Genomic DNA, 6,969 nt, shown 5'->3' on the forward strand with positions numbered 1-6,969 from the left:
CTTTATTATTTAATTGTACTCCTTTTATTGGGCAATAATCATTTTTGTCAGCAAAAGTTTCAGAAATGTAAATGAAAAGAAATGTTAATGGAACACTGAAGAGCAGGCTTTTCTATAGTTTAGATACTTTTCATGAGTGTGTAAATGGAAACAAAATATTTGAGAAAGTTCTCATTCACTCTAGGGGCTGTACGGATAATTCTTACAAGGTGAAAACCAAGTGGCACTAAAATAATGAAGAAATGTCATCATTTACCTAAAAAGCAAAATTTATCTTAAGAAAATATGTCCAAAGTTGAAGACATAATATGTGGAGCTTCAAAAGGAGTGTTTCTTTTTCTCTGAACCGTGCCTTATCATCTAAACCTAGGAACTCTTCTTCTGTGATAGTATTGCAAATTTTCATAGCATTTTCCCCAAACGTATGCAAACTGAAGCAATAATTGTTAATGTATTGCATTCACCAGAAGAACTACACAAGTAGTGAAATGATTTCAGTTTTATATCAATCTTATCAGCAATATCAGAGTATAAAAATTCTAATAACACTTTGAATTTTTATATGATTTATGAAATTAAAGTGAAGTTTTAAAAAACTTTAAAAGATGAAAACCTTCACTGTTATGAACATACTTTACATTTTAACAAACTGTAGGTGCATAAATTATTGGGTTTCCTAGATGATGCTAGTGTTACTGGGAAAGAGCCCACTTGCCAGTGCATCAAACATAAGAGACCTGGGTTTGATCCCTGGGTCAGGATGATCCCCTGGAAGAGGGCATGGCAATCCACTCCAGTATTCTTGCCTGGAGAATTCCATAGACAGAGGAGCTTGCAGGCTACAGTCCATAGGGTTGTAAAGAGTCAGCCATGACTGAAGCGACTTACCATGCATGCACATAAATTATTTTACAGTGATGATGTGAATTCAGATTTTAATACAGCAAAGTGTTGTAGGTTAAAAAATTCCCAGCAACCTGAGTGTGTGCATGTTCAGCCAGCCAGGCACCTCTGTCCATGGGATTCTCCAGGCAATAATACTGGAGTGGGTTGTCATGCCCTTCTCCAAGGGACCTTCCGACCCCAGGGATCAAACCCACATCTTCTGCACCTCCTGCAGTGCAGGTGGATTCTTTACTGCATAGCCACTGGGGAAGCCCTTCCCAACAACCTAGGTTCTTATTAAATTGACAAATCTATGGAGCAGAAATGTATTAGGAATTTCTTGTAAGGTCCTCTGAATCTATTACCAACCAGCGTTCTTGGTCTCCTTAATCAATAGAAATTGATCAGAAACCAGACAAGAAATTCAGGCAATTCAGGGGCCCCAGCTGTACTGGGGTTGAAGGTCTCTTCTAAACCTTTTTCCTGCTGGGCATGGGCTGCACACTAGAGGTGAAGAAGTCCCTCACTGACTGTTCTAAGAATTTGTAGAGATCTGGGTCAGTTTTTGTTGGAATGGGCTGAATTCCTTGAGGCATCATGTGCCTTACTGCAAACTGTTGGAGGCTAAAAGACACAAACCTAACCAAAAAAGGGCTAAAAAGGAGAACAACTATGGTCATTAAAGGGCCTAGAAATAGGAGGACTCAGATTAACTTTGGGCTTCCTTAACTGTTGACCAGACAATGGAGGCCATATCGCCCCTGCTAAAATAATGAAGCCACTCTACCTAGGCATTTATTTTCTTAATATAACATTTACATGTCCCATCACATTGATCCAAGTGTAGCAGGAAGTATTAGTTATCATACAAACTCTGTCTTATTTTGCCAATAGGTAATCAAGGGTCAGATGATTGTCAAGAACCACATTTGCCATGGAAACAAGAGAGGTTCCAACTTGTGTCAAGGCTTCAAGTAGGAGTCAACCCACTACATCCTTTTACTTATCTGTTGATGCCTGTCTTTTTTTTTTTTTTTTCCGTGTCTGTCTTTTGAATAGGTATCTCAAATGTTCCACGGACTCACAGTTCTGTTTGTCAATTGTGACCTGTGGGGTTTCTGGAGGTAAAACATTTAACCTGGACAAATGTACCAAACTAGATGTCTGCTAGCAGTGTGGGTGGTTGCAATTACTTTATAGGGGTCTTTCCATTGTCAATAGTTGATCTTGGGGTACCCTTCGCCCAGGTTTTAAGAAGAACTTGGTCCCCTGGTTTTATTTGTGAAAGAACTGCTCCTTCCTCTGTAGTTTTACTGGGAGCCAGCAGTGCCTTGTGGACATAATCCTGGACCTCATTCTGAATTTGTCCTCAGTTCAGTTCAGTCACCCAGTTGTGTCCGACTCTTTGCAACCCCATGGACTGCAGCACTCCAGGCCTCCCTGTCCATCACCACTGCCCAAAGCTTATTGAAAATCATGTCCATCAACTCAGTGATGCCATCCAACCTTCTCATCCTCTGTTATCCCCTTCTTCTGCCTTCATCTTTCCTAGCATCAAGGTCTTTTCCAATGAGTCAGTTCTTCACATCAGGTGGCCAAAGTAATAGAGTTTCAGCTTCAACATTAGTCCTTCCAATAAAAACTCAGGACTAATCTCCTTTAGGATGGACTGGTTGGATCTCCTTGCAGTCCAAGGGACTTTCAAGAGTCTTCTCCAACACCACAGTTCAAAAGCATCAATTCTTCAGCACTCAGCTTTCTTTATAGTCCAACTCACATCCATACATGATTACTGGAAAAATCATAGCTTTGACTAGATGGATCATTGTTGGCAAAGTAATGTTTATGCTCTCTAATATACTGTCTAGGTTGGTCATAGCTTTTCTTGAAAGGAGCAAATGTCTTTTAGTTTCATGGTTGCAGTCTAGTGATTTTGGAGCCCCTCAAAATAAAGTTTCCCACTGTTTCCATTGTTTCCCCATCTATTTGCCATGAAGTGATGGGACCTGATGCCATGATCTTAGTTTCCTCAATGTTGAATTTTAAGCCAGTTTTTTGACTCTCCTCTTTCAGTTTCATCAAAAGGCTCTTTAATTCTTCTCTTTCTGCCATAAGGGTGGTATCATCTGCGTATCTGAGGTTATTGATATTTATTCCGGCAATCTTGATTCCAGCTTGTGTTTCATCCAGCATGGCATTTCTCATGATGTACTCTGCATATAAGTTAAATAAGCAGGGTGACAATATACAGCCTTGACATACTCCTTTTCCTATTTGGAACCAGTCTGTTGTTCCGTGTCCAGTTCTAACTGGTGCTTCCTGACCTGCATACAGGTTTCTCAAGAGGCAGGTCAGGTGGTCTGCTATTCCCATCTCTTTTAGACTTTTCCACAGTTTATTGTGATCCACACAGTCAAAGGCTTTGGCATAGCCAATAAAGCAGAAATAGATGCTTTTCTGGAACTCTCTTGCTTTTTCAATGATCCAGCAGATGTTGGCAATTTGATCTCTGGTTCCTCTGACTTTTCTAAAACCAGCTTGAACATCTGAAAGTTCATGGTTCATGTATTGCTGAAGCCTGGCTTGGAGAATTTTGAGCATTACTTACTAGCGTGTGAGATGAGTGCAATTGTGTGGTACTTTGAGTATTCTTTAGCATTGCCTTTCTTTGGGATTGGAATGAAAACTGACCTTTTCCAGTCTGTGGCCACTGCTGAGTTTTCCAAATTTGCTGGCATATTGAGTGCAGCACTTTCACAGCATCATCTTTTAGGATTTGAAATAGCTCAACTAGAATTTCATCATCTCCACTAGCTTTGTTCATACTGATGCTTCCTAAGGCCCACTTGACTTCACATTCCAGGATGTCTGTCTCTAGGTGAGTGATCACACCATCGTGATTATCTGGGTCATGAGGTTCTTTTTTGTACAATTCAACTGTGTATTCTTGCCACCTCTTCTTAATATCTTCTGCTTTTGTTAGGTCCCTACCATTTCTGTCCTTTATTGTAATTTTCTTACTGTTCTTTTAATTCCCTTCCCTGAAAAAGCCTCCCATCATGGGAGGGAGCCATCCCTCCCATAATGGGTGGCATCGTGTGAACTCTTAGTGAGTTTCCATTGTTGGTGTTCTGGGATTAGACTCTTATCCTCTTTTTTATACCAGGCTATGCTTCCCTTTTCATAGCCACATTTTCCAGCATTTTCTTTTTCCTATGGGGAGTACTGGGGGAGGGTAGAGCCATAACATGTTCAGGCTCCTGCACTTGAGTGGCTTGTTTTGCACCATGATCAAGTTTGCTCTTCCGTTGGCTCAGAAAAGATCCATCCTTCTGATGCCCCCACAGTGGATTATTGCTACCAGGGTCAGAAGCTGCACTGCTTCTAAAAGACCCAGAATCAAATCTTTCTGTTTTATGGGGAGTTCTAGTAGTTAACATTCCTCTTTCTTTTCAAATGGCAGCATGAACATATAGCGCACGGAATCCATATCTAGAGTCAGCAAAAATATTTGATTTCTTATCCTTCCCTAATTGCAAAGTTCTCATTAGTGCATTTAGTTCAGCCTTCCGGGCGAACGTCTGGGGTGGCAGGGCCTTGGCTTCAATGACTTCATCTAGACAAACTATGGCACATCCTGCCTTTTGGGTTCCCATTTTACAAAACTGCTCACATTCTTAAACCATTAATTATGGTTTACTGATGTGAGCCTCAGAGATGCCTCTTAGTGGTTGGAGATGGTAATGAAGTAAATGCTGTTTTTTCCACCTACAGCCAAGGTTCATGCCCCTGGGGTTAAGCCAAATCCTAAATATTGAACCCGTTGCTGTGATATTTGAGCCTTAGTTGGAAAGACTTTTTATTATCTTTTTTTTGCCAGAAAATTTAGGACCCTAACAGTATTTTGACCTGACTCCTATTTGGTCTCACTGTGTGGGCATGCATGCTAAGTTGCTTCAGTTGTGTCCAACTCTGCAATCCTTTAGTCTCTTGGGAAATATTTTGATGTCTGACAGGTGGGTCATTGGGGGCTACTAATAAATGCATTCTCTGTTTGAATTGTTTACCTCCTTGGACTTCACCCTGTCCTAAGAATACATTGGCAAGTGGCTTGTGTGCACGCTCACAAGCTGAACTCTTTGCATCCCCTCCCCACCCCGGACTGTAGCTCACCAGGCTCCTCTGTCCATGGGATTTTCCAGGCAAGAATATTGGAATGAGTTGCCATTAGCTCCTCCAGGGGATCTTCCCAACTCAGGGACTGAACAGAATTCTCCTGAATCCCATGAAATGCAGTCAGATTCTTCACTGCTTGAGCCATTGGGGAAGAATGCATTAACTCCTAACTTATGTAGCAAATCTCTCCTGCTGAGGGGGACAGGTCATTCTCATATCAAAAAAGGAATGAGTAATAATCATGGACCCAATTCCACAGGCAAGGGGAGACCTAAGTTACCTTACCTTTGGCTGTCCATCAACTCCTATCAAGAGACAATCATGGTTGGAGAGGAGGCCAGCTGGCCAGGTCAGAAGAGAGCAGGTGGCTCCAGTGTCTATAAGAAACTCAGTTTTCCTACCTGGCACATCGAGGGTAACCTGAAGCCCCACTGGAGTAATGAGGACAGATAGAGTGGGATCTGGAGCTGGGCAGGTGCTTGGGCCCCATCTGTTGGCATGCAGGAATCTCTCATCCAAGAGATCTGCAAGGAACTGGGACTGGTTAAGGTTACCCCTCAGGTGTCCTCCAGGAAGGCGCTTGGGACATTCTCCCTTCCCAGTGTCCCTTGTTCCGACAAACGGCCCACTGGGATCAGGACCAGGCTGCTTCTTGGTGGTCTGTCTAGTCTTCTCAGCCCTCCAGGGCCCCCTGGAGGTGATGGGTGAAGCAGAACAGGCAAACGCTGTGTTTCTTTATTAGCCTCTTATGCTTGTTGACCTCCTCCGTTAAGTCTCGGTTGTTAGAGTGTTTGAAGGCCTCCCCCACCAAGGTTTGGGGCCCAGGCTCAGGCGCTTGTAATTTTCTCTGAATATCAGGAATACTCTGAGTGATAAAATGCATGGTCAAGAGTGTCTTCCCTTCTGTGGACTCAGGATATAGCTGTATTTCTTGAAAGACTCTGTCACCTGACTCAGAAAGACTGTTGGGTTTTTATTTTGTTCATGTGTAATCTCTCGGACCGTATCATAATGTACAGGCTTTTCATATCATACCATCATTTACATACAGCTTTTCATTCCTTCTGTTGACAAGTAATGGGGTGTCTCAGCCTAGCCTGGCCAACATGATCTTCACAGTCCCAGTGTGGGTCATATGCTGGGGTTGCATCCCAAGCCACCTAATGAATTTGGTGGTGTGGACTGGTGGCCAGTTTTGCATCTGCGTGTTCCTTGGCCTTTCTCAGTATACACACCTTTTTATCCAGGGTACAACAGTGGACTAGAATAACTATATGCTGTCCTGCCAGATGAGAGAGAGTGCCAACCCCAGCCTTACAAATTCATCACTAAACTTGTCAGAGTCCTTTGAGAATCTGGAAAACCTCTCCTTACAGATTAACCCAGTTAGTTTAGGATGTCTCTTTAGGATGTTCCAGGCACCCTTTGAAGAACCCAAAGTTAACTGGAAGTCAAGAGAATTTCAGGTACAATTTGATATTTGGGAAGTCTGTTCAAAAACTTAAAAAAGCTTTAAAACATCTGCTCAGATAGGATCATAGTTTTCTGTGAAACAATACTTATTCCTTGAGCTAGGGTGGGGGGAAAAATCCAGAGTAATATAGATCACTGAAAGGCACACGATCTGTTATGAAAAACAGCATTCCAGGGCTGACTTTGTTCTCTTATGAGAGAAGGAAACCGAAACCAGTCTTGTATTGTGCTGCGCTCAGGCTGTCAGTCACATCTGACTCTGAGATCCATGAACTGCAGCCCGCCAGGCTCCTATATCCATGGACTTTTCCAGGCAAGAATACTAGAGTGGGTTGTCATTTCCTTCTCCAGGGGACCTTCCTGACCAGGGATCAAATCTGTGCATTCTGGGTCTCTTGCATTGGCAGGCTGATTCTTTACCACTGCATCACCTGA

The sequence above is a fragment of the Cervus canadensis genome, chromosome 9 (genome assembly GCF_019320065.1).
Source record: "Cervus canadensis isolate Bull #8, Minnesota chromosome 9, ASM1932006v1, whole genome shotgun sequence".
Lineage (NCBI taxonomy): Eukaryota > Metazoa > Chordata > Mammalia > Artiodactyla > Cervidae > Cervus > Cervus canadensis.